Genomic DNA, 21,069 nt, shown 5'->3' on the forward strand with positions numbered 1-21,069 from the left:
TCCTGGAGCAAGCGGCCTCAGTCAGTTCCCGGGTGAGTTTATTTTGTTGGAGAAAAACATGCTTTATTGGTGATGCACTTTGCCATCTGTAACCTCCTTTTCAGAATTCTAGATCCACCCATGATGCTCTAAAAATATAGTTTGGTAAAGAAAATATAGTAAAGTGCCTTGGAGTCAATCCTGTGGAATAAAAAATGTTGCAGATGCATAAAATACTTAAAAGGTCCTAAATTACAAAATTCGTACAGAAATAAAAATAGAAACCAAAATATATCAGGACAAATTTTTCTCTGGGAAAATAATGCCAGCTCCTTTCTGGACCTCACAGGGGAAAAGGACCAGTTTTTCAGCTGTATTTATGACACAAGGAGCATGTTGCATTTCCCCCAAGGTGATTTGAAAAATCATCCTTGCAGCAGCCAATCTTTACTGGTAAGACTAGAAATTACATCAGCTGTACTTTATGGCAACAGGCTTAGTGGAAACAGCATTAGTATAAAGATACTGGCCTGATTTTGACACTCACTCTGGTGACTTCAGTGACTACCATAGAATTATTCCTGGTTTGCACTAGTACAGGTGAGAGCAAAGGTGCCTCAGAGTCCTCGAGAGAACGAGTGACTGTTTGTTTTCCTGTTGATATTATACAGAGGCAGTATACAGCCATGTTTTAATAATATTAAAAGGTCTTCATCCTGCGAGGTTGTGATTGAACAAATACAGATAGCTATTCTCATGATGATAAATCATATCAAGAGATGAAAATAGCATTATTTATTATATAAACTGCCTTCTTTTTGGATGGACCAGAAGAATTTCAGTGATCAGTCATCCCAATCAGTATAGTTTATTTAGGAGCTATGTGAAAACAGATAAGCTGAAAACCATTTGCAAGGCTTTACAATGTAAAATCTGTATTGACTGGACATTACTTTTTAGAAATGAATAAATAAACTTGTTTAATCTATGCATAATATATACACACCCCAAGTAGCCAGGTGCCATGTCTAATCATAACAAGAAAAGGAACAATTTTTGTTTATTGACATTTTTTGCAAACATTTTATGGAGGGTTTTTCATTTTGAAATTTTTAATGTTTTTTTAATTTCCTTCTTTGCCTTTTTCTCTTCTTCCCCTCTGCCCATTTTCCATTTTGATTCTGGAGAAAAATGAGAGGGGAAGGATTGAGAAAACAATTGACTAGAAACACAGCTATTTTTAATTTTCTGTTTTTGTTAAAAGAATTTGAACATCTCCCAGTCAGCATGTTTTCCTGTGTTTGTAGTGCTCTTCTCCAAGTTTCTGTTTTCTCAAGTTCCATGCAATCTGTTTTATGCAGATCAGATTTTTTCATGTTCTCATATGTAGACGTTGTTTGCCAACAAGTTTTCATACTATTTAATCAGCTTGTCAGATTAGAGCCTGCATTCTGATTACAGCCTAAGGCTTTCATACTCTTTAGCTATTCCTGTTCAGGAAGGTTCTTGTGAGTGGATTTTGCATGGCCTTGTCTACTTGCAAAGTTTAACTGCTTCAGCTAAAACCTGCTTTTAAAAGCAATATCCTTAAACCAGAGCAAAAGCTCAGAAATGCTCCTAGTTATTATTACACACGTTTGCCCCACTCTATGCCTGTGGCCAAGCCTAAATTCCTCAGGCAAGAACTGGCTCCCACTCCGTGTAAACACATTGTCTAGGTCAGGGCATCCTGGTCTCAGTTGGCACACTAGGTGCTGCTATAACACAAAGAATAATTATAAATAATAATATACCATATTTATTCACCTACTCTTATCTGGAAATCATGATAATTAGAAGAAGAAATAGTATTTTATTCATCCATCATCAGACTGATGAAATCACTTGCCCTCGGAGAGAGACTTCTGAAAGGTGCGTTGTTTTGTATTATGTTTAAGGGATATTAGAGCTGACTTAGGTCATATTCAGGACTTCCAAATCCTACTATAGTACATGGTTCTTGAATCTGTTTTTCTGCCTTTTGGATTTCCTGACTGTAAAGATACTTAGTACTTAGGATTTTTTCTCTGTACATCTTAAGGTGGATGATGCTATCCCCATGATATAGATAGCAAACTGCAGGCCCAAAGATACTGATACCCACATTTTCAAATCTGTCCATGAGGTCTGGGTGCCTCAGGTTTTGACTGCCAACCATGTGATTGTGCTGGGTCTGATCTCCAGACATGGTGAATGCATTCAGCTACAATTGAGTCCACCTTGACTTCAGTCAAAGTGCTCAAAATGAAAGAAAATCAGACCCAGCATTTCAAGTAAGGCAATTAGTTGCTGTTTGGGCAATCAGTTGGCTTTCCATTTTCCAAAGATCTCAAAACAAACATACAGCAAAGTTGAGCATGGTACCTAGCTTTTCCAGCTTGCAGGCTGACAGCCAGTAGTCAGAGTAGTGCTAGGATTCAGTGACCTAGACAAATTGGAGGATTGGGCCAAAAGCAATCTCATGAGGTTCAACAAGGACAAGTGCAAAGTCCTGCACTTAAGACAGAACAATCTCATTCACAAGTACAGACTGGGAGCTGACTGGCTGGGCAGCAGCTCTTTAGAAAAGGACCTGGGGGTTATAGTGGACAATAAGCTGAATATGAGCCAGCAGTGTGCCCTTGTTTTCAAGAAGTCTAATGGCATACTGGCTGCATTGGTAGGTGTGTTGCCAGTAGGTCACGGGAAGTGATTATTCCCCTCTATTGAGGACTGGTGAGGCCGCATCAGTTTTGAGACCCCCACTACAGAAAGGACATGGACAAATTGGAGAGAGTCCAGTGGAGGGTGACAAAAATGGTGAGGGGGCTGGGGGACATGACTTATGAGCAAAGACTGAGGGAACTGGGCTTATTTAGTTCAGAGAAGAAGAGACTGAGAGGAGACCTAATAGCAGTCTTCAACTACCTACCTGAAAGGGAGTTTCAGAGAGGTTGGAGCTAAGATGTTCTCAGTGGTGGCAGATGACAAAACAAGGATCAATGGTCTCAAGTTGCAGCAAGGACGTTTAGGTTAGATATTAAGAAGAATTTTCTCACTAGGAGGACAGTAGAACACTGGAACAGGTTACCCAGAGAGGTGGTGGAAACTCCATCCTTGTGGGTTTTCAAAACCCAGGTAGACAAAGCTTTGGCTGCGATGACCTAGTTGGGCTGGCCCTGCTTTGAGCATGAGGTTGGACTAGACTACCTCCTGAGGTCCCTTCCAACCCAAACTTTCAATGGTTCTATTAGTCCACTGGATCATGTGATTCACTATTACTTTCTGCTGGAAATACTCATCATTCCCAAAGGAACTTCAGGTGCCTGCTCTCACTGAGTTGAAATTATACCCTTTTAGAGATGAATCTTTGGTCCATACCCTTTTGAATGTATTGTTTGATAGATTCTGTAAGTATAAAGGGCCAGGAAGCAAAGAAGGATTCAGAGTCTTTTAGTAAATGCCCGTTTCTAATCACATCTGGCAACCATTTTCACAATGGTAGTGAAGATTTATGAAAATGGAACACATGTTTCCTTGGCTCTGTGTTTGCTTTTTTGCGCAAGCATCTTTGCTTCTTAGAGCTGCTGTGTATAGTGCAGAGGCTGGAGGTTTGTGTATATCCGTGGAGCTGAAAGCATTTTACAGGTTGTGAGGCTCTCCCCCATTCTCTCTCTTTCCCTTCTCTTTCCTTATCCTCTGTGACCCTTATTTTCTACCCAGCCTTGCTGCTGCTGGGCCATAGAGAGCACTAGTGGGGTAAAAAGAACAAGGTGGAATGGAGCCCCCGGAGCAGCCTTCTGCCATTCCGCTGTATCACTCCCTCCCTCTCTTCTACAGGGCTCTCCTTTTCCTCCCTGTTTTGGGCATTGTGTTAATTGTTTGTGGTGTTAGGATTTTTCAGGGCATGTGGTGGGAAAGGTCAGCTGTCAGAAACAGGCCTGTCCACAGCTGATAAGGCATTTGGGAGATTGGATTCGAGTCATTAAGATCCCTCCCCACAGACATGGAGTTTGATCTTCCACAGGAAAAAAAAAATGACAAGAGGAGGAAAAGCCTGGAATAAGGAATGAGCATGTGCAAGAACACGCTGGCATCCCTATGCTCCCCTTCCATACACACTACAGGGAGTAGTACATTTCACACCCCATGTAGGTATCTCCTGTGTACCTGTAAACTACCCCATACACACAGAGCACCTCTTGTAGAGGCATGCATTAGGTACACACCCTTGCTCATCTCTTTGTATCATGTTAACACTCAGCCCAGGATTGCAAACCCAAGACACATTTTTTAATTGACAATGTGCAAGCTTCTTATTGATGAATAAACTTTTTATGAGTATCTTTTTTTTTTTACTCGCATATGCTTTACATAAACTCTATGTAACTTTTACGCCACGCTCTGCACAAGGGCTGGGTTCACACCAAAAAAGGTGGTTGCTAGTAAAAAGTCTAGAGATCATCAGTTAAAAAAAAATCTTGGGTTGGCAGACTTACTTGACTGTATCAATGGTTTTACACTAAACTGCCCCCACATCCAGGGGTCCTCTACTCACCCCCATACCCTGATGCCTCTGACTGCATTCTGTACTGTGCTGCTCCTTCTAGCCCTGCCTCTGGCCTTAGCCCCTTTGGCCCAGCTCCCTTCATCTTGACAAAGACCCCTTAAAAAAAGAACTACTTTCGGCCTTTCTGCAACAGCATTATAGGGAAGGACTCAGCAGCAACAGCAGCACATAGTTGGAGTGTGGGGAAACTATGGGCTGCACAGCCCTGAGAAAATGCTTTCTGCAGTATGCTGCACTCCCACTCAGACACCAGGTAGTGCTGCTCTGCTCTGTCTGCTCTGTCTGTCCTTCAGCATTTGCCTCTGACAAGGGATCTTCAACCAAGCTGTTAGTATTTTTAGTGTTGTTTAGCGGTCAGATTTTTTGAACAGCTCAATTATTTATGGACTTTACGGACAGGCATTTTTAGTCTTGTTTTCAGTCTGTTGATAAATTTATTGACAGTTGGTAACCTTGCTGTAGCCAGAGGTGGAGTACCTGAGCAGGCTCACATATGTCCTTGTTCTGGGTGGAGATGTGCCTGTGATTTAGGCTTGGGGACTTCTAGTGTTTCAGGTTCTGGATCCCATAAATGAGCTTGCAAGCTACTTACAACCATCACACATGAAAAGTAGCAGCCTTTCACATACCATCTTCAGTGAGCTTTAAACTGTCTTGTAACACTGTGCCATTACATCATCATCATTGTGATAAGTTTATTAACAGTGTTTTGGCTTAGATGATGGTTGAGGTTCCTTTCTGCTTTATGAATCAATTTTCTGTCTCAACTTGGCATGGCTGGGACATCCAAAAAGCTCTCTGCACAACAATAAGAGTGACACCTAATGGTTAGCTGATGTCAGCAATTCTAATATGCTTCTAGTTCATTGCTATATAGCTGCTGTTGGTTTTTCACTTCTTTCTTTGGTACCTTCCAGCAGTTTTTCACACAGGGCTCTCCAGTAGAGTCATGTTTTCCTTTTCTGTGATAGTGAAAACTTTGTTTCTAGACTCTTACGATCTAAAAGCACATTCCTCTACGTGGTGTTGTATAACGCCTTTTGAGTGAAACCATGTGTCTTCATGGATATACAAAGAATAGAGTAGAGCGGCACAATCAACTAGTACTATACCCAAGATAAACAGATGGTGAACGGAGGACCCAGCCACACACTCCTACATGCACTTGTATTCTGTCACACTAGCATACACTTTCAACAAGCACAGGAGCATCTTGCAGTCGGGCACAGCCATTTGCCAGATGGGCTGAGGGGTATGCATAACAACCCTCAGGTCTCAACCTATCTGCACAGTGGTTATGCTCCTTAGAGAACTGAATCTGGCATCCACATAAGGCACTACTAAAGCTCATTCTTCCCAGTCTTGCTGCATGATGGGACTACAAATGCTCCTGTTTATTATGTTTTTGCTGCTTTGCATTTGACTGAATACTTCATCTCTTAAGCATGTTTACTTTGCTTATTTATTTAGTTATTGGTACTATCACATTATAAAATGAAGCAAACAAAGAGAGTAAAAGATAAGTTATAAGAAACACAAATCAAAGGAAACCTAAATCCAGGGCTGTGATGGAAATTGATCTTTTCATCAGAGGAATGTCCTTGTCTATCTGTCTTCCTGGGTTTTAAACTGCACCCATCACTTTAGTATCTTAGCTTTAGCTTTTACCATGATCATCAGAAGGTCACCGTCTTTCCTGTGCATGCTAGACCGGGACAGTGTTTTTTCATGGTGCTTAGTAACTTAGGCTTTCAAATAGACCGAGTTGGTAGAAGGGACAGAGATTTGTGTAAGAAGCCAACTGACTGGACAACAAAGCTGATATCCTTGATGGGCCACAAGGAATATGTATGCAGATCAGTACAGAGAGGGTGGCAGGAATGGGGTAATATGAGGCCTTGATTGCAGTGATGATGAAGTGTGGCAGGTTCAAGCCCCAGGAGTGTCCGTGATGCCCCCCTGGTGGCTGTGTGGCTCCTGCCTGGCTGAGTCTCTAAGGTGGACTTCCCTTAATTGCTCACCTGCCATGCATTTTTGACTGAGGATTACATAAGAGAGGCTTCCCACAAGCCTTAGAGTAATCCTTAAGCTGTGCAAGTCACTACTAGATCCCTCCCAGACCTTCCTAGTCACAGTTGGGCACTTGAGCTACTTGGGTCTTCTCAACCTGTCTGCACCCCTCTAGGGCACCTGTAAACTTAAGGGCTCAGTGTGTGGCTCTGTCCTCCCCTACACCATGCACCCTACCTCATGATGTTGTTTTCCCATAAGTGACTCCCTTGGGCTCTCAGCCTCCCTGGCCCCTTACTCAGCATCTGCATGAGCTCTTGGCCTCTGTGGTCCCACATTTAGCCCCTCTGGGCTCCCCGTCTCCCTAGTTCCATGCTCAGCCCCCTCTCTGGGCCCGTGGACCCTCTGGTCTGGGTCTTAGCTCTCCCTAGACCCTGGACCCCCTGCTGGGCCCCAATCTTTCAGCCTCTGGGCTCCAGGGCTACTAGTTCTCTAAATATGTTTTGAGCCTGCCCCCAGCAGAGTTCAAGGCTAAATCCTGGGGCAACTAAATAAAAAGCATCTGCTTTCTTTAGCAAGGCACCCAACCCTCTCTGGGCTTAACATAAAACTAAAGCCACTTGCTTATAGATGAGAGTCCCTCTCTGCCCCAGGTATGTTTCCCTTGCTTTCCCAGTCTGCAGAGTTTCTTATCCAACTCCGCTGTCAGTTCAGGAGTCCTGCTGCTCCACTGCCAGGAGCTCCTCACTTCATGGCTACTAGGACAAGACTGCCTGACCAGCTGAGACTCTCCGATTAGCCTCTGTACCTCCTCTTGCCACCTGCAAGCTGCCTTTCAGGCTACTTGCCTTCTAAAAGGAGCAGATGTACCCCAGTACCCTGCTACAGTGAGTTTGTATTTTTACACCAAACTATGGGGAGAGAACAGAGGACATTAAAGTTAGGTGCCATGGTCAGAGCAAGAAACATTGAATCATTATACCCTTTTTAATACTGGATCTGCAAAATGCAGTGGTCTTTTTCGGATGGTCTAATCCAGGTTGAATAAACTGACAGTTGAACAGGGACCAATTAACCTTAGTCTGTGGTTTGCCTCTCAGTCAACAGCCAAAGACAGTTCTCCCCATCCAAAAGGCCTGGCTTTTCTCTTTACGTGATCCCTAGGTCTCAAGGACTTTATTTCATTGTTATCTTTGTAGTACAGTTGGGAATGATGGAGATCAGTTAAGTATCCCAAGGTTACGCAGTAAGTCCTTGCTTATACAACAGAGTTCTGCCGACAGAGTTCTGCTGCAAGAGCCTGTGAACAGTTATCACCTTGTAGCCAATATAGCTGCACTGGCAAAATCCCCTACTTGGATGTGGCTGCTGCTGGCACAGCTTCAGTAATTCAGGGGAGTTAGTATATCTATGACAGCAGAAAGGCTTTCTGCTGGCAGAGCTGCCACCATGCCAGGAGCTTGGGCTGCCTGTGTGGTCCCACCACAGCTAAAGCAGCCCCAATAGCCTAAGTTAGTATTGGAGTCAGGGACAGAACCCAGGGCCCTGCCACCCACTTCTGTAACTTGTCACGAAGGTCATGTTTGGTCACAATCTTGGTTCACATCCCTGTGCTCAGTGTGGCCCTGTTGGCTAGCCAGCCCCTGGTATCTGTATGCTCAGTGCAATGATATATGTGGTTCCCCACTCAGCTAGGGGCTGTTTTGCCTAAGTCTCCTCATCACTGTCTTGGCAGGCTGGATGATTCATAGGGCTTTCTGAATTCCACCTCAGGACCAGACTCCTGCAGTTAGACATTGCAGCACCATAGTTCTTTTTTTGGGTCTGACTGTGTGGTTTGCTCAAGATCACACAGGAAATTGGGAGTACAGCAAGCATGGAACCCTGTTTTCCAGTGTCCCACCACACAACCTTAACAGAAAACCATTTTTCCTCCCCTCTTTAAACACACTCTCCTGTTTTCACTAAGAACTGTATGAGTGCAAGGCAAATTGTAGATCAGTCGTGTTTCACGGAGGGAGAATGTTCACCATGTTGAGTCTCACTGAAGTCTTTCAGGCTTGAACTCAAGGGCCTTTTAACAAGCAAACATATCTAGAGGCTTGAGGGGTAACGTGTACAGCAGCTGATAAAGGGGGAGAGGGAATGACTCATGATACATACTAGGAGTTCTCCTTGTGGAACATAATGACTTTTTTGCTCCTGTTAGTTAGATAAAAGCTCCTCTTCTTGAGATCAGTGCTTCAAGAGCATGTATACAACCATGTTCAGCTCAGACTAAGTATTGACTGTGGAGTGAATCTTGCCATGGAAGTTGGCTCTTAGACTAACACTTCTCTGAGTATCTGTTAAACGTTGTTAGAAGTGCAAGCAGCCAGGGGATCCTCACTTGCAGCTGGCCACCCAGTGTTGCTACCATGATTCTTATCCCCCTGCCTCAACTTTAAGCACAGGTTGCAAATGTAAAGGTCTAGAACAAAACAACAAATGATACATCAACACCTCAAAACACCTGCACATAGCATTTTGGAAAGCCATTTCAGTGGATAGCTAAATTTTTCCAATATGGCTTATAACCATCACAACAGTGACAAACTCCTTTCCATTCTGAAGTCAGTCTTTAATGCTACTTACAACTTTCTCCAACAACAAAAACGCTCCTTTTCTTCTGCAAATTCTCCATATTGTCTTCAGGCCAAAAGTGAAGATTTTCAGTAAGTCTTTTACAGCTCATTGGAGTTTCTTATTGAACCCTGAAACAACAAACAAGTTTCTGAAATGTTTAAAACTATCCTCTGAGTTGCGGGAAAGTCATATAACACAGAAATGTCCTCTTGGTTTCTATGCAGATTTCCTTTGCATTCCCTTGCCTAGGTTATATTTTACCAGCTATCTGTAAATTATAAAAGTTAATGAGGTTTTATTTTTTTAGTATCTGATGACTTTAAATGCAGATGTGTATTGCATGAGTCACAGGGATCTTATATACCCCCTACCACAGTTAGTGCACATTTGTGCGTAGGGAGGATGTTTTATACAATAGGGAAATGGGCACACAAACAAGTTACCGCAAAACAAACAAGGGTGGGAATTGAATTTTTCTGTATTTCTTTTCACATTCTTTAATATTAATTACTAGCCAATTGTCTGTCAAGAATAATGGGGGGTGGGGGGAGGGGGGCTGCCACTTAATGCCCCATGCTGCTGCTGTTCTGCCTCTTGCAGGGACCCCCACCCCATGTCCGATCCTTGGTGCAGCTTGATGTTAATGTTTCCCCTCCACCCCGGCTCTGGCAGGCTGGCTTTTCCCCTTTTGTACCCCCCGCCCCCAATCCCCTGCGTACCCACCAGCCTGGCAGCGGGCTGCCTTCTGTCAACGCTGCTTCATGCTCTGATTGGCTGTTTGTCAGTCAATCAGAGCGCAAATAAAGCGCTACGGACAGACAGACAGACTTAGGCTTTTATACTACTAGAATAAGTGACATGGGTGCCGGGGTGAGAGAGAGTGAGAAAGAAATCAGGGCTTTTCCCTGTCTTTGGATCCTTTGGAATTGTTTTAGTAATACCACAATGAGATGTTTGTGACATTGTTATGACTCTGTGGAAATGGATTATGACAGGGTAGAGGAACAGATAGACTAGAAAGATAATTCTCCTTGGATGCAGTTTCGTCTTGCTTAAAGGCCGGAGGAGAGGAATGCAACAGAAGAGATCTGACAGTTTAATGAGGACTGTGGTAACATGCTGTGTAACCATCACTGGAGTTTGTCACCATCTCTTTAAAATAATGGTCTGATTGTTATTAAACAATCCAGCTTTTGTTTTAACAACATTAATCAGAAATGAGCTGGTTTGGGTGGTATAGTTGCTCTAAGGGTTTTCCAAAGGACTTCTGCATTCTGCCAGTAGACAACTCCTTTACAGAGTGATTGCAGTAGTACTCCTTTTTGACCTCCAAGGATGATAACTGTTTTATTTTCCCTGTGACAAACTGATGCTTTGTCTCCCCTCCCCTCAGATCTGAGGAACACTAGATACAGGTTAAAGCCACTCGTAGAATGTAATATTTTTTTATGTTCTATGGTATCCTTCCTACAGAATGCCATAGGATCACCAATATTATATGTCATTCCTAGGCCAGCCCTTCTGGCCAGGACAAGATTATTTTTGACAGTATATTTCTCATGGCATTGCCTAGTCTGGGTTTACTGTTTTTTTGCCTTAGCTCCCAACATCCAGACCTGGACGTTTAAAATCCCATCCTTCTGTTCAGGAGCTCAATGTTAAGTCAATGGTATTAACTTTTGTGAGAAGAAAATCCACTGAAGTTGGGATTTTAAATATCTAGGTCTGTTCTTTACAGTGGAGATGAGATTAAAGTGGACTTGGGCAAATGCATAAGGACAGTATGATGCTGACTCAGGCCCATGTCCACCTATCCAGTAACACAGAAGGTACCTCATACCTAGAAGTGCTAATTTCCTTGAGCAGCACATAAGAGATGCTCCCATTTTCCAGGGGTTTTACAGAAAAACCATATAGGCTATACTTGTTGAGATGATGAATTTACTAACGTCTCATTTAGAAGGAAACCAGATACTTACCTGTGACGTGACATGCTGCTAAAGCTGTAGGATATGCCCAAGCACAGTGTAAGTACAATACTGAAAAGCATACCAATGATTTTCTAATGTTTTGTTGATTCCAATAACATGCGGTTAGGGCCTTGTTACACCTTAATTTTAGGCAGCTGCTGAAGCTCTTAACCCCTGGATTGTTTCCACATCAACACCTGAAACATATTTTAAGCATACTTTAGGAGGCTTAAAGTTACACCACTCCAGGGCAGGTTTATCTCTGATCTGTGTTACCCAGCTCATGTTCCTTTAATGTGTGGCCACCCCCCACAGATGAGCTGCCCAAGTTCCAGCATCCCAGGATGCAGTGTCCCCTCCCCGACCCTCAAAATCTGTGTGGACAAACTTTCCATCCCGTGAATGCTGCTGCCCAGGGGGCAGTTTTGGGGGCTTGGGAGCCAGGGGGAAACTCTACCCTCCTGCCTCTGTGGGACACCTTGATCATGTCCCCATGAACTTGGGAGACTTACTTCCCAGGGTCAGGGTAGTAGCTCCCCCAAAACCATCTTCGCTCACTGCTCCCAACTTCCAGCCACCCTGGGAAATATGACCAGCACCTCTCACATCCCAGTCTCTAATCCTAATTTATTAAAACATGAGACCTCTTTTAATTTACATCCTTACTTTCTTTTTACATTCTGTTTTCTTTATATCTCTTTATTTTATCTTCCAGTGGCTGACTTCATTTCACCACTTTTCCCCAACCCCCATTTCCTTTCCACCTCCCATTTCATTACTCACCATCATTCCATTAACTCTCCACCTCCCAGCATGAATGACGCATCCCCCCAGAGGCTGGGGGGGCATGGCGACTGCCCACAGGCAGTGGGGGTGTAGTGGTGGCAAGTGCGGAGCTCCTGCCGGCAGCCACAACGGTGTCGTTGGCGGGGGGTGAACGCTGACCAGCAGTTGGCGACCACCTGCAGACGCTGCCAGTAGTGGTGGTGGCACCCAGCAGCAATTGCTGGCAGCATCTGCGGACAGTCCCCAGTGTCAGCAACGAGGGGGGTGGGGTGGCGAGTGGCAACTGCCTGCAGGCGCCGCAGGCAGTGTTGATGGCACTTCTGTCAGGGGGTGCACCGCCAATCTCAGGGTGTGCACATGCACCCCCTGTGCATCGCCAACGCCTCCCAGCATCATGTTCCTTCTCTCCCCACAACCCATCTCTCACATACTCCCGCCTAGAGCAGGACAGAAGCCTTCCCTGGCTCACCAGCCTTGTACTGGCAATTCACAGCTGTAACTCCTAGTCTGGCCCCACCTAGTGGCAAGTCAAAGCTGTGCAGGTGCAGGACAGGCAGAGAAGGTTTTTAGCTTTAAGGTATGCTGCTGCAAACTCAAGCTAGCACTGACACTGATCAATATTTGAGCAACTCAAAGTGTAACATGTAACAAGGCCCTTAGATGAAGGTAGTCCTTCATTTGTTGGGTAGAATCAGCAAGATCAAAGATAGGTGTAACCTTTTGTTTTCCTCCTACATGGTTGCATGCTGTGAAGATATTGTGCTCACTTATTATCCAGAATGCACTTTCAGTGCACTGGTATTTATCCAGCTGAGATCTGAGCTCACACCCAAAGATCTTGATGTTGCTTTTGGCTGCAGGCAGCTTTTTCCTTTGCCAATATGGGTAGTTGATGGCATTTTTCCTACCTTAGTGTCCAGATTTATTATGCTGGTGGGTAACTTTGGAGACAGACTTTTCTTGAATCATGCTAATGTCTGCAGGAGGTTTCTGATTCTTGCCCTTGAAAGCTGCTAAGTCAAGGGTTGGCAATTATTTTGGCTGGAGGGCTGCTTAATGAGTTTTGGTGAGCTGTCAAAAACTATAAGTGTAGTTCTGCCCCTTGACAGGTACCCCGCCCCGGTCATCTTCTTGGGACCGGATGCCCAAAACCCTGACCTTTGTCACTGGACGTCCCACCCCTTGACCCTTTAAGTACTGCTTTTGGGAGGGGGGAGTTGCCATCTTTCAACAAGAAAAAATCAAATCATATACTTAAAGTCAAATACCTACTATAACGTATTTTAATTTTATTACAAAAAATATTTTGTCGTGATTTGTGTTTGCGTAGTGTATATAGAGATGACAGCATAATAGCTCAAAAATAAAGTTTTACTTTTGTTTACTGTGTGTGGGTTGTGCGGGGGGTTGTGAGGAGGTGTGGCTGCGTGTGTGGGGGGCATAGGGTATGCTGGGGGGATTGCTAGTATATGTGGGAGCTCGTTGGTACAGGGTGTGGGGTGCTTGGGGTTTATGGAGTATGAGAGAGGGTGGGGGTGTGGGAACCCCTCACACCAACTCCCCGCCCATAGTGCACAGCCTCCCCCACTGGCAGCAGCAACAGGCTCTTGTTTTCTGCACAGGCACTGCCACCAGGGAACTCCATGCGATGAAGCCAGCTTCCTTCCCTGCCTCTTGCTGTGCAGGTCCTGGGACTCTGCTGGAAGTGGAAGAAAGCCCTGGCCCCAGAGTCCTGGGACCTGCACGGCAGGGGGCAGGGAAGGCAGCCAGCTCCAGTGCAGTGCTGGCTGAAGCCGCATGCTGCCAGGCAGCAGTGCTTGCCACGAGCGCCTGCTGCCTGCTGCTGCTGCTGCTGCAGCCAGTGGTGGGGGCTGTGCACCATGGGGAGAGTGTGTGTGGGGTCCCTACACTCCCCCACTCTCCCTCACACCTGTACCCTGCCCACCTGCTAGCCCCAGCCCCACGTTCCACCCTTCTGCCCAGCTGCAGCTCCCCCTCCCCAAGCGCCTGCCACTTCCCTGCCTGCTGCCCAGAGTGAGTGCTGCAACAGGGAGATGAGGAGAAGCCACTGGACACAGGGGAAGCCAAGCTGGTCTCTTGGCAGCTGCAGCCATGGCGGCAGCAGGCCGGCCCAGAAGCTGTGTGCTGGCTGGGCTGGGCCCTTGGGAGCAAGGCATGTGGGCTGGGCAGGGTACAATTAGTTGGTGGGTGCCCATGGGCTAAATGAAATTGCCTGGCAGCCTGGATTTGGCCTGTGGGCTGTACTTGGTCTGCCCCTATGCTAAGTGGTAGAGAGAAAAGAGGTCACTCCCTTTGGTGAGCTCTGTGTCATGGCAAGGTCAAAGGAAGCATCCAGATGTTCTGATGCTCCAGTGATTAGTGTTAGCAGAAGCAGCAGAGGGGTCTGGCACCATGTATCTTCTCTTACACTATCTCATGGCACCTCCATTTCAAAGTACAGCACCAAGAACTATGTAGTCCTGTGTAAATGACAAACTGCAGAGAAGAAAAAAGCCACTGGAACAGTAATCAACTCAGAAAACTAGTAGAGAGCTCACTTTGCTCACAGATTTAGGACTTGTACGGCTGCCTATTAAACCAAAATTATCTGGGACTGGGTCCCACATGCTGAATGGATTACTTAGGTAGAGAAACAGGCCAACTTGTTTCTATTTACAAGAAAATAGGAAGGCATGAATCTTTCAGAAGACTGGGGAAAATCTTGCCCCCTCTTGCTCTCTTTTTATTTCACTCTTTGCATTTTTTGTTTTCAACTGAGGTTGGAAATGCTGAGGTATGTCACGAGGGAGATAGGAGGATGTGACAGAGGATGGTTCACCCTAGACATGCCCTGTTTATATACTTTTCCTCCACAGTATCTACTACTGCCATTGTTGGATATAGTATATTGGACCAGATGTCCATCAATTTGTCTGCCCCAGTATGGTACTGCTTACGAGATGCCATTTTTGCAGACGAGCAGAGTTCCCATCACAGTTGCAAAGATCTATAAATTTACAGATACTCAGTAAATAACCACGCTAAAAATGCCTGTCTGCAAATTCTTTAAAAATACTGCCTTCCGTTAAAAACATGAAACAAAAACAGCTCCACAAAAACAGCTAATTGAAGCTCTGGGGTTGGCAAAGAAGTTAGAGTCTCTGTTGAAGCACAAACAGAGAACAGCAACACCACCTGGGGCTGGCAGGGTAGGGTTGGTGGGTGGACTGGAAGAGGCAGCATGGTGCAAGGTTCAGCCAGGGGTACCAAGGTGTAGGGGTGAGTAGGGGACCCCCTACAGTGTATAATCATTGCTGCAGTCCAACAGGGTTCTCAACCCAATAATTTTTTTTACTGATATTCTGCAATCTTTTTACTGACAATCAAACCTTTTTAATATAATCTGAAACTGGTTATAAAGGGCCTGGCGGAAGGGTTACATTTACATTATGTAAATCACATGTCAATAAAAAACATTTGTCAGTAAAATTTAAAAAAAAATCTTGGGTTGTCAACCCTGGTTCCCATAGGTCTCAGCTGCATAGTTCAGACACAAGGGATTCTCATAGTGTGACTGATCATCCAAACAGTTGGCCAGCTACTGGAGCTGAGCCCACTGACATGGTATAATGTGCTGTAGAGGACAGGAGGAAAAACATCTTGTTTTCCTGTATCAAAGCCATGTAGTATAGTGGAATAAAAACAGTACCTGGAGCCAGGAGTTCCTGAGGTCTAATTGTTGCTCTAATGCTGATTTCTTCTATGATCATAGGTAAGTCAATGAAAGCTTCTGTACCTTCATGTGTAAAGTGAGACTGCAAAGGTATTTTTCTGTCCTCCCAAAGATTGTTTTGGTGTTTGATTAATGAAGAATCCCTTTAATAGAAGCAGCTTTTATAGGAGCAGAAAAGCAGGAGTTTTGAAAATTAAACTGAAGGTAAAATCTTTTCCTGGTAACTATAAGCAAGAAAATGATCAGGAGTGCCAAGGAAAGAGAAAGATCCCAAAGCTTTGCCTAATTTATTTATCTAAAACCAGTAGACACTGGGGACTGTGCAGCAAAAGGAAAGGGAGAGGTGCTGGTAGAAGCTTATGTTTTGGTGCCTAGTGACCTGTATTTCTGTCGTTGCTGACAAGTGTGATATCGAATCGCTATAAATGATGGACCATACACTCACAGCACCAGCATTTCCTGTTAGGGGGAAAGCTTAGCATTTTGTCTACGTGGGTTGTTATCCATTGCTAGTAGCTAGTCAATAAAGGAAAAGAACCTACTACCAGTGAATGGAATGACTTATGTGGTAGGTAGGTCTGTGCCCTGGATGTAAAGATCTGTCCCAGGTTTCCAACTCTTTAACGTTTGTACAATGCTTTGAAGATGGAAAGTTCCAGGTAAATGTTAAAGTATAAAAATAAATCCTGTCCGACTCAGGATTCTGCAAAATCAGGCTTCCCTGAGAATGTAGTTATGTGAATCAATGTAAATAGCAGATTTAGATTACTATTTACATTACCATAGCACTGCATAACATTTACATGGAGAAAAAAAAGAAAGTTTAAATTGTTTACACATACTAAGCAACCTGCTTTTGCATCAAGGTTTATGCACATCTACCTAGTTATAAATTAGCACCTAAAAATCTTGTGTGAGTCTCTAGTTTGCATATATAGTTTAAATGCTGCTGCATCTGAACTTCATTGCTTATGCAGTAGGAACTACTTGGAACTGACAGAGCAGTTCTAGGCAGTACAGATTATGTGGGGTTGCACAGAACAGAACAGCACCAAAGTTAGGGCCTGGTTCACTGCCCCTTGCAATCAAAGGAAGAGCTTTCAATGAGTTTGGGTTGGGCCTTTAAGTTTAGCTTAAGTAGTTCCAAGCAATTACTTTGTCTTGTTTCACTGAGCTCCACCAGGGCCCTATTTATTTGTAAAAATAATTATCACAAATCCCATGTTCTTAATTGGTGTCTCCTGGGGCAAGGATTTCACATTCCTTGGAACTGGTCAGCACAGAGCACAATGCTTAAGAAACAAGAAAGGATTTTCTGAGTTTATGTGACATTGTGGCTAAGCACAGTAAAATATCCTGAGGCTGAATCAATTCAGTCTTCACAGGTTTCTCCAAGCTGCATACATTGAGCCAATAATGAAGTAAACTGATGTTCATTTTTCAATCCAGAAGGGCAGCAAGATGCCTGCAGTAGCCCAGACTGGAAGCTGGGGGGGCATGAGAGCAGGCCTCCCAGCTTGCTGGCCACTGTCGAGGGCACCTGAATGCAGCCAGCAGGGCCCATCCCTGATTGGCTGCCCATCACTTGCCCCCAAGCCTCTTACCTCAGCTCTGTGACTGCCCAGAGGCAAAGCCAGCCCTGGTTGGCCAGAGCAGATGGTGCAGCCCAAGGCTAGCCTGTCCAGTCCCTCCCTGCAAAGCATCCTGGGCTGCTAGGGAACAGTCCCTCCAACCCAGGGCCAAGTCACTGTCCCATGTCAGCCCATGGGGGGGGAACAGTATCTTCAACCCGGGCCACTGGGCATCAGCCCATGTGAGGGGATCTCTGTGCCTCAGTGGGGTTCCCCAGGCAGGGTCCCCTAAACTCTGTTGCTGGTGTGGAGGGGGAATTTCTCTCTCCCACACGCTCAGCATGATCTCATGCCAGCTTGGCCCCAGTCTTGGAGGGACTGTCCCCTGTCATCCCACCCCCTCCCCACCTGCCAGGGCAGGGCTGCGTTGTATACAGGACCACACCGAAGGGGGCAGAGGGGGCAGTTACCCATCTGCACCAGCAGCAGGGTTTGGGGGACCCTACCAGGACATTGAAACCTCTACTTAGGTGCGGGGATACCCCCCATGTAGGCTAATGTGGGGCAGCAGCTTGACCCCAGACTGGAGGTACTGTTCCCCCTGCCCCCCCACCCTCCGCTCCTGTGGGGGCAGGGCTAAGCCGGCGCTGGACCACATTGAGGAATGGGAGTGGGGAATTCTCCCTCTGCAGTGCTAGCAGGGCTTGGGAAACCCCCAACTGAGGCTTGGAGATCTGGGCTGAAGGGACTTTTCCCCATGCTCCCACCTGCATGTCAGTGACTTGCACAAGCCTGGGGGAAACCTTCACACACCAGGGATTGGGGCTGGGGCTGTGGAAGGGGGCTCTATTTCCCCCACATCCACCCATCCCGCCAGGCTGACAGCTGCAGTAGGACTAGGGCTGCAAAACAGGGGCTTTGCTGCCTTAGCTCTGTGACAGGCCAGGGCCACCCTGCTCAGCTGGAGCATATAGCATGGGGTAAGGCTACCCTGCCCACCCTGCGAGGTGGGATTTGCAGGGGAGGTGCAAAGCATCTTGGGTTGCTAGCGGACTGTGAGTTAACTTGAGTCAGGAGGGGATGAGGGACAGAAATTCGATAGACCAGTTTAACCTAAATCGGTTAAGTTTTACTACATCCATCCAGGTCTATTTTAAACCTGTTTCAGCCATTTTGAAACTGGTTTATGTGCACTGAACTTCTGTTCTTTTATAGGTTTAAACCAGTTTCTGATCATTTAAAGCGGTTTATGTGTAATGTCTGTGTCTAGCCTTAGTGATTGTATGCCCAGGCAAGAGGGTGAAAAGAATGTTACTCACACCAGAATCGTAGTGCTATGTGAGAACATCCATTTCCAGACTGGCACAAGGAACACCATCTTCTGCCCTGCACTTACAAGACTTGGGCAGACTGATGATAATTCTGACTGCCCTGGAAATTTCAGGTGGATGTCAATTCCTGGAGGTGTTATAGTATGTAGTGACTTGTACCCAGATTTGGTCTCAAATCAAGGTTTGAATCCGGATCCAAGATTCACACAAGAAATAAAAAAAGCAAAAATAAAATAAGTGAAAATAAAGCCTACTCACCTAAACCCCTTTGATCTAGTTTCAGAGCACCCAGACCCCTGTAATCTACTTTCAGACAAATGACTCTTGTGTGTAGGAGATGGGTTGATAGCTGCATGTATCAAAACTATCTGTACAAATAGTGAGTACAAGTGAAACATCTTCCTTTATTTTTTCAATTCCATCTTGATGGGTCAGCAGTGGTTGTCTTAAATTATCATTTAGATTTTTAATCTACTCTTCTCCTTATCTCTTGAAATACATAGACCACTGGGATTCTAAGTGTCTGGGAAACTAGTGAGGACTATTAATATGCCTTACATTGAGCTAGCAATCCCCTCTCCACCCTCTACTCCCCTCCCCCACCAAGCCATTAAATGCACATTCGGTGCTTCATACATTTATGTCCCTGGGAAAATGGCTTAGTCATAATGATTGCATTTGACTCCTGACCTCAGATTCTGGCTATTTGATCAGAATTACCCGCAGGTATATAGAGCATGTGTCCAACTTGATTGTAACATATTTTCTTCCTATGGATCAGAAGCGAGTAGGCAGAGAAATTACCATAGTAGAGAGTGTCGTTAAGCTCTTGGCTCTGACTGCTTCAGAAATACACTCGATGTCAGCCCTCCATGGCAAGGGTTGCTGTATATTAGCATAAACATGCATATTTGTGTGTGCCAAGTAAATGTCCATGTATTACCATATGCTGATATGTGTATATTAGTCAGTGCCTTCCTTGGTATTTGTGCAGAGCACAGATTATTCTGGGTCTATCCTGGGAGCTCCTATTGCAAGACCTGAAGTTTTGGTTGCGTTTCATGCCAAATGCTGTGGTGCGATCACTTAATGACATTGTGACTTCGTGTTGTGACACTATATCATTATGTGATGCTGCAAGTTCACGCTGTGAAGACACAAATATCAACTAATGATTATTTCTCTAGAGCAGTTATCACAGCAAAGCATTTTTCCTTCAGTCTCTTCTTAACGGGTTGTAGCTAATCTTTGCTAGAATTACTAACTGAAAGAAAACAAAGCAAGAAAGAAACACTAGTAACATGTCCATAAGGAGGGCATGACTGTTTGCCATATGTAAGAATCATTAATTTATTGCACCTGGACTGGGTTATTCACATTCAGGCCTCTACTCATGTGTGGTTTAATAAGGCTCTGCTTTGTTGCTAACATAAGGAATAGGCTCCATATAGATTCCTTGGTATGTGGATTTGCCTCTGAATAAAGTGGATAGAGTTTGCTACTCACCTGCAGCCCTTCTGCAAGATATCGCCATCGTGGATCTTGTATTTCTCCCACACACTGGAGTCCAGCTGCAGGGCTGACTGTCTAGTTACCTTTGAATGTGGTATGTTCTGTTACAGTAGAAACACCACTGTATCATCTGCTTTACTGATGGATGAAAAGCAGGGAGAAATCTTTTTGGTGAATTGATTCTCAGCTGTTAGTCAATAAAAGACCCTGATGACTAAAGAGTATTTTGTCAAAACCATTTAATTATCCATCTTAAATCACCTTATGCACAAGTGGTTCCTGCTTTTCATAAAAAGAAAGCATACATTTTCATCCCTATCTGAATCTGCCAGATCTGCCAGTCCATAGGGATTTGCAAGCACACAGAATTAGTGGCATGGATAAGGTTTCTAGGTTACACATTAGATTTTTTTATTTTTGTGAGGAAAGAAACATGGTCATCTACTAAACATATCCCTGCACTTTATTTTTTCTTAGCAAAGAGACACAACTCTCTTAAATATTCTCCAGGTGTGTCACACAACAGACAGATCTTGGCATAATGTGCTGCTGTCTGTAACAAGGGCTTTTTCTGTGATCACAACTAATTTCACCAGAGTGCTATGTTGTTTCAATATTTTTTCATGGATTTCTCTGGTACTTAAAGGAGAGGCCCTCAACCTTTGTTATGGGATTCTTATCCCTATTCTACCTGTTCTTTCATTTGCAACAAAAGGACCAACTAGATGGCATTAGATACCAGTGTCAGCTCAGCTATTCACCCAGGCAGCTGTATAGCATGGCATTAGCAACATGGTATTAATCAGTGGCACACTTTTGGCATCTCCTTGGGCAGGGAGGAGAGTGACAATTACATGGGCTTACAGTGGAGATCGTTCTCTGATGCTCCTGATAAAAGTGAAAACGCTCTTTTACCACACTGTTGTGTTTTTAAACTTACCTTCTTCTTGCCTCTGGTGTACTA

The 21,069-nt window shown here is 44.7% G+C and overlaps 1 protein-coding gene across 8 annotated transcripts in view; it reads left to right on the top strand.

The window, feature by feature from the left end:
- Window positions 1-21,069, top strand: part of NRXN3 (neurexin 3) — a 1,400,777-nt gene that overhangs the window by 358,883 nt on the left and 1,020,825 nt on the right. The gene's annotated exons all lie outside the window — the stretch shown is intronic.

This window comes from Crocodylus porosus, unplaced genomic scaffold, assembly GCF_001723895.1.
Source record: "Crocodylus porosus isolate Cpor-Errol unplaced genomic scaffold, CroPor_comp1, whole genome shotgun sequence".
Classification (NCBI taxonomy): Eukaryota; Metazoa; Chordata; order Crocodylia; family Crocodylidae; genus Crocodylus; species Crocodylus porosus.